General features: G+C 41.2%; 1 protein-coding gene across 1 annotated transcript in view; it reads right to left on the bottom strand.

The window, feature by feature from the left end:
- Window positions 1–7,500, bottom strand: part of LOC145402854 (potassium channel subfamily T member 2-like) — an 812,106-nt gene that overhangs the window by 570,799 nt on the left and 233,807 nt on the right. The window lies entirely within an intron of this gene.

The following is a 7,500-nucleotide window of genomic DNA, read 5'->3' as shown; positions in this document are numbered from 1 at the left end:
AATTACCCCACTAAATCACCAGGTGCCATCTTCTTCTCCTTCTCCTTTCGGCTCTCCCCTTAGGGGTCGCCACAGCGGATCACCCGTCTCTATCTTACTCTGTCTTCTGCATCTTCTTCTCTTACACCTACCACCCGCATATCCTCCTTCACTACATCCATACACCTTCTCTTTGGCCTTCCTCTCTTTCTCCTGCCTGATAACTCCATTTCCAGCATCCTCCTCCCTACATACTCCTCATCCCTACTCCACACATGTCCAAACCATCTCAGTCTCGCCTCTCTAGCTTTGTCTCCAAACTGACTTAAGTGCGCTGTCCCTCTAATATGTTCATTTCTAATTTTGTCCAACCTCGTCACTCCTAGTGAAAAACGCAACATCTTCAATTCTGCTACTTCCAACTGTGCCTCCTGTTTTTTTGTCAGTGGTACTGTCTCCATTCCGTACAACATGGCTGGCCTCACTACAGTCTTATAAACTTTCCCTTTCATTTCTGCAGAGACCCTTCTGTCACAGATCACTCCTGTCACCTTTCTCCACCCACTCCATCCCGCCTGCACTCTCTTTTTTTACCTCTCTACCACACTCTCCATTACTTTGTACAGTTGACCCCAAGTATTTGAATTCATCTACCTTTGCCACCTCAACACCTTGCAGCCTCGCGGTTCCCCTGTCATCTCTCTCATTTACACACATGTACTGAGTCTTGCTTCTGCTTACTTTCATTCCCCTTCTCTCCAGTGCATATCTCCATCTCTCAAGCTCTGCCTCAGCTTCCTCCTGGCTCTCACTACATATCACAATGTCGTCCGCAAACATCATTGTCCACGGAGGCTCCTGTGTAATCTCATCTATCAATCTGTCCATCACCATTGCAAACAAGAAGGGGCTCAAAGTCGATCCTTGATGCAATCCCACCTCCACCTTCAAACCTTCAGTCATTCCTACTGCACATCTCACTGCTGTTACACTGTCGTAGTACATGTCCTTCACCACCCTCACGTACTTCTCTGCCACTCCTGACTTTCTCATACAGTACCACAGCTCCTCTCTCGGTACCCTATCATAAGCTTTCTCCAAGTGTATAAACACAATGCAACTCCTTCTGGCCTTCTCTGTACTTCTCCATCACCATTCTCAAAGCAAATATGGCATCTATAGTACTTCTCCTTGGTATGAAAACCAAATTGCTCCTCGCGGATCCTCACTTCTTTTCTCAGCCAAGCTTCCACCACTCTTTCCCATATCTTCATTGCATGGCTGATCAGCTTTATACCTCTGTTGTTGCTGCAGCACTGCACATCACTCTTGTTCTTGAAAATCGGAACTAGAATACTTTTTCTCCACTCCTCCGGCATCCTCTCACCTTCCAGGATTTTATTAAACACTCTGGTAAACCATGTCAGAGCCATCTCTCCTAAGCTCCTCCATGCTTCCACTGGCATACCATCTGGGCCCACTGCCTTGCCATCCTTCATCCTCCTCATGGCATTCCTCACTTCCTCTCTGCTGATCTCTTGCACTTTCTGACTCACTACCTCCAACTCTTCCAACCTTCCCTCTCTCATATTTTCTATGTTCAGCAACTCTTCGAAATACTCCTTCCACCTTAGTACACTCTCCTCACTTGTCAGTACATTGCAATCTGCATCCTTTATCATTCTAACATGCTGCACATCCCGCCCAGCTCTGTCTCTCTGCCTGGCTAATCGGTACAGGTCTTTTTCCCCTTCTCTACTATTCAACTTCTCGTACAGCTTCTGGTATGCCTTTTCTTTTGCCTTAGCAACCTCTTTCTTGGCTATGTTCCTCTTCTCCTTATACTCCCGAATGCTTTCTTCGTCCCTGTGTCTATCCATATTCTTCTTAGCCTGCTTCTTCCTATTTATGCTGTCCTGTACTTCCTCATTCCACCACCAAGTCTCCTTGTCTTCCCTCCTCTATCCCGATGTCACCCCAAGTACCTTCTTGATTTTCTTCCTCACCACTTCTGAGATAATTGCCCATCCATCCTCGTCTTCCCTGCCTCCGAAAGCCTGGCTCACCTCATCCTTAAATTTATTACTGAAGTCTTGTTCCTTCAGCTTCCACCACCTAATCCTTGGTTCAGCTCTCACTATTCCTCCTTGTCTTCACTTCCAAACTCATCTTTCCAACCAACACTCTATGCTGTCTTACTACACTCTCCCCTGGCACTACCTTACAATCACTGAGTTCTTTCAAATTGCATCTCAAACATAGCATTTAAACTATCTTCCCCCACTCTTATACGTAATCCTGTGCTCCTCCTCCTTCTTGAAATAAGTGTTTACTATAGCCATTTCCATCCGTTTTGAAAAATCAACAACCATCTGACCCTCAGCGTTCCTCTCCCCGACACCGTACCTGCCTTTCACCTCCTCGTCACCACTATTTCCTTCTCCAATGTGCCCATTCAGATCCGCTCCCATAACCACTTTTTCTTCCCTGGGTATGCTCTGAATCACTTCCTCTACTTCACTCCAAAATTCTTCCTTTTCCTTCCAGTCACACTCCACTTGCAGGGCATATGCACTGATGACATTAATCAGGACCCCCTCAGTTTTCATCTGTGCCATAATTTGGTTATATGGTTACCACCCAGTGTAGTAAATAGTTTCCTGGTGTACAGGAAACCATTTGGCTTGTCACTCAGTGCAGAGTCACTCATAGGCAGAAGGAAGAGGAAAGAATGAAGGAAAGAAAGACAGAAGAGGAAGGAAAGAAGAGAGGAAAGGGTAGACACCCAAAACAGCACTACATCGAGTGAGTGGATGGTGAGCGTCCCCACATACCACCAACACACGCGAATACATATCAATTACACATACGCGTGCAGAAACAAGTGACACACACACACACACACACACACACACACACACACACACACACACACACACATGAATCAATTGGCTTGCATCAGTGAGTTTCTCTTTCGATACCAACACGCATTATATTTACCTGTCTCTCTGTCAATATAATATCTTTCCTTGGTCCACTTCCTATATGTTTTTTATCAGCATTACTTTCCCTCCCCATAGCTCCCCCCCCCCCTCTCTCTCTCTCTCTCTCTCTCTCTCATTTATCTTACTCGTTGTCACCCTAATTAATGGACGCGATTATGTAAGCTGGTTGATTTTTTTTCGCTACGATGATGAATTTTGTATAACTTCCTTGCTGCTGGTACTGGAGAGGGACACCTTCACTGGTGGGACGGATATGACCAATATCCATAGAATACAATGTCTACTCACGGGCCGCCCGGGAGCTAAAGAAAACATGCCAGCTCCTGGGTGATGACGTCTCCCCCGTCCCAGTGCATACCTTACACTGTTACACTGCAAAATTTTTCTTATTTTCCTATCAAAGTTTAACATGTGGTTGGATATTATGTCAGAAAAAAGGCAAATAAATAACATACTAATCTCCAGCCAAACTCTGTATTGGTTTCAGTCATACCCTGCTCATATCATTATAAGCTTTGAAACAGTGTTTAAGCATATGGACTCGAAAATTATCTCATGTCATACTTTAAAGTTCATTGAATATGAACCTCTCTCTCTCTCTCTCTCTCTCTCTCTCTCTCTCTCTCTCTCTCTCTCTCTCTCTCAAGCAGTCAGTATATTTATACATCTATTTATTATCTTATGAATTTACTTTTTTTTCTTAGTTTTTCTGGATGAGATTTTTTTTTTTTTCAGTACTCGCATTCCAAAAAACATACGACAACGAACAAAATAAGTAATTACTTCATAAAGCAGAGAAACAAATTCAGCAATTTGACTGGCTAGATTCGGACAGTGGCTTTTCCAGGTTGCAGGGCTTTAGCTCCATGATGATAAATAACTTTCCTATTGTTTTTAATTTTACTAGGAATTCAAAGCTAGGTTTCATCAATTTTTCACTTTCCCTGCTAATTGCACCAATCCATATGTGTTCTGTGTTTGATGCCTCTGAACCGAGGTAGCCATATTGAGGAAATTTATGAACTAAGAATCCAACAAAATACGCTAGGCCCTCTTCCTCAATAACTTCTTTTAACCCTTTAACTTCTAATTCCAAGTTGTCTGAAAAATTTCCTTGTCCATACCCTCTGCCTCTGGTTCACCGTTTTCATCTGACAAGCAGAACACCATTGCAGACAGGGTCAGATCACACTGGAGATTTTCTTCGCCATCCTCAGACAATGGAGCATGTTCATCATTGAAGCTGGAAAATGACCTCTGACATGTTCACATCATCACTTTTTTTTCTCCATGTTGTATTTTGACCTCACAAGTGAACTATTTTTTTCCGAGTGTGACCTAACGCGATGGTTAACAGCAACAGGAGATGGCTATCTAGCGTATTTTGGTGGATTCTTATCTCATAAATTTCCTCAATATGAGTACATCGGTTCAAGGGCATCAAACACACAAGACACACGGATTGGTGCAATTAGCGAGGGAAATGAAAAATTTATGAACTCTAGCTTTGAAATCCTTGAAAAATTAAAAACAATGGACAAGTTATTTGTCGTCATAGAGCTAAGCCCTGCAACCTGCAAAAGCCACTGCCCAGAATCTTGCCAAACAGCTGAATTTGTTTCTCTGCCTTATGAAGTAATTATTTATTTTGCATGCTGTCGTATGCTTTATAGAATGCGAGTACTAAATAACAAAAATAACAATTTCATCCATAAAAACTGTAAACAAAATGAGTAAACTGAGATGCATAAAATTCTGAGAGAGAGAGAGAGAGAGAGAGAGAGAGAAAGAAATTCATATTCAATGAACTGTATGACATGAGACAATTATCTAGTCAATATGCTTAAATACTGATTCCAATCTTATAAATGATATGAGCATGCTATGACTAAAACCAATAAATTGTTTGGGTAGACATTCGTATATTCTTTATTTACATCATTTCTGACACAATGTGCAAGTACATGTTAAGATATGGTAAGAAAGAATAAGATATTTCTGGATATAACAATGTAAGGTATGAGCTGGGACGCGGGAGACGAGAGAGAGGAGAGTGTGACGTCGGCACCCAGAAGCTGGTGCGTTTTCTTTCGCTCCCGGCCGGCCCGTGAGTAGACACTGTATTCAATGGATATTGGATATGACAGGGCGGTGGAGCTGCCCTGGTATGCAACCGTCTCTCAGTCTCTTCGCTATCCCTCGAGAAGGATGGGTGACAGATTGTGGGAGAACAGCCGCTACAGCGTTCAGGCCACCGGGTTCACGTTCAGATGAGATGAGGTTACTACTACTACTACTACTACTACGGTTATTATTATTTATTATTATCACTGCTACTGCAATTGCTATTACTACTACTACTACTACTACTATTATTATTATTATTATTATTATTATTATTATTACTACTACTACTACTACTTCTATTATTATTATTATTATTATTATTATTATTATTATTGCAGTAGTAGTAGTAGTAGTAGTAATAATAATAGTGACAATAATAATAATAATAATAATAATAATCTTCACAATATAATTCCCCAATGGATGGAGGTGATTTTATTTTTTAAAAAAAGTAGTAGTAGCAGTAGTAGTAGTAGTAGTAGTAGTATTCTTGTTAGTACCAGACGATTTTTTTTTTTTTTTTTTTTTTTGGCTTACGAGTGCTACTTGGCAGAGGGGGTTAATGAAAGCTGTATACAGTATGGTCCACACAGCGCTGCACGCAACACTATTTATGCGGTACTTTATTTGTTGCGGGCACGGCTCAGTCTGCTGCTGTGGCCATGGGTGTGGCAGCGAGAGTAAAACAGGAATATATGGTTTAAGACAGGTAGAAGAAGACTGATAGATAGTTTTTTTTTCTTTCTTTCACAGTTTACTAGGGTTCCAATAAAGATAACGATATAGAACAACGAATATATTTTTCTTGACAATTCAGAATAATAATCTGTTGTTCACAAAGGTAGCACTTATCAAGGAAGCATCAGCAGCAAATAATTGATCTTAAACCAACAGACCAAAATAAAGAGTGATTTTTATATGTATAGTTTAACAGTTTCGTGACAAGGGTTCGAATTCAGAAAACAGTATAAAACAACAAATACGCATCTCTTGCCTATTCAAAATCACAATCTGTAGTCCACAAAAGTGACACTCACAAAGAAGCATCAGCAGCAAAAAATAAAACTTAAACCAACAATACAAAATATATACGATGATTTTTTTTTATGCATAGTGCAAGAATATCGTGAATGATCCTACATGTTGTATCATGTGAGTATTGACCAGCAAAAAGCTCCTTTAACTTGTGAAAGACAGATTTGTCTAACATTGTTTGAAACTGGACATTCTTACACAACATGTCTCCTGGTCTGTACGAGCCCACAGACACTGGTACTGGTATCTGGGCCAACCTCGCAACATACAAGACATTGCCTGATGGAGTGGAAGAGGAACGCTATATGTGAACTTCCCTGTATATCTAACCCAACCAGTTCGAAATTCTTCCTCGGCCGCCGAAAATAAACAAGCGTAAATTAAACAAAACAAAATACAAAGATACATCATAATAGCGGATTGTTAACCTTCTCATGGTCGGGACATTTTATAATATTTCAGTCGAGCTAACAGCAGACGATTTCATTCAGCTGAGAATGAGTCACAGAAGCCTGACTGTACTGAATGAGTACATATTTAAAATTTATGATTTCTCTCCCATTACTTACAGACCATGCCAATCGAGGTAATGGGTGGGTGTTGTGTGCCACAGCAGACCACATCACCATCACGCTCCGCACCACTCTGCACGTGCACATTGCCCAAGAACACTGTCATACCATAAGTAATTCCACCACACAACACCAAACCATACTATACATCAGTCCACCATACCACACCATACCACACCACTCCACATTAAACTACCTCTCTCTACACCACACCACACCACACTATCTCTCTGTCCACGATACCACGTCATACCACTCTACCTCTGCCTCCACCATACTGAACCATATTATACGTACATGTATATATACTGCAAAATTAATACACAATTACTGGTTAGATGACTGATAATGACGTCCCATTACACCACACCACACTACCACACCACCTTGCACAATACCTTCCAATCACTCTCCCCACCAAAACAAAACAAACAAATATATATATATATATATATATATATATATATATATATATATATATATATATATATATATATATATATATGTGTGTGTGTGTGTGTGTGTGTGTGTGGTGTGGGGTGGTGAAACGGTGTGCTGTGGGTGGTTTTGATAGTATTGTTGTGGTTGGGTATGGTGTGGAGTAGTGAAGTGATGTGCTTTGGGATGGTGTCCGATAGTGTGGAACTGGTGTGGTAAGTGGAAAGGGTGGCTTGGTGTGTGACGGTGTACTGGTGTTTTATGATGTATGATGTGGTGTGGTGTATTGTATGATGTGGTATAATGTGGTGTGGTGTTCTGTTGTGTGGTTTAGTGCTTGATAG

Source organism: Coenobita brevimanus, chromosome 59, assembly GCF_032717465.1.
Source record: "Coenobita brevimanus isolate Jiangsu-jjx chromosome 59, ASM3271746v2, whole genome shotgun sequence".
Taxonomy (NCBI): Eukaryota; Metazoa; Arthropoda; class Malacostraca; order Decapoda; family Coenobitidae; genus Coenobita; species Coenobita brevimanus.
Note: the sequence above shows the minus strand (reverse complement) of the source record. Positions and strands in the feature narration are given on the sequence as shown.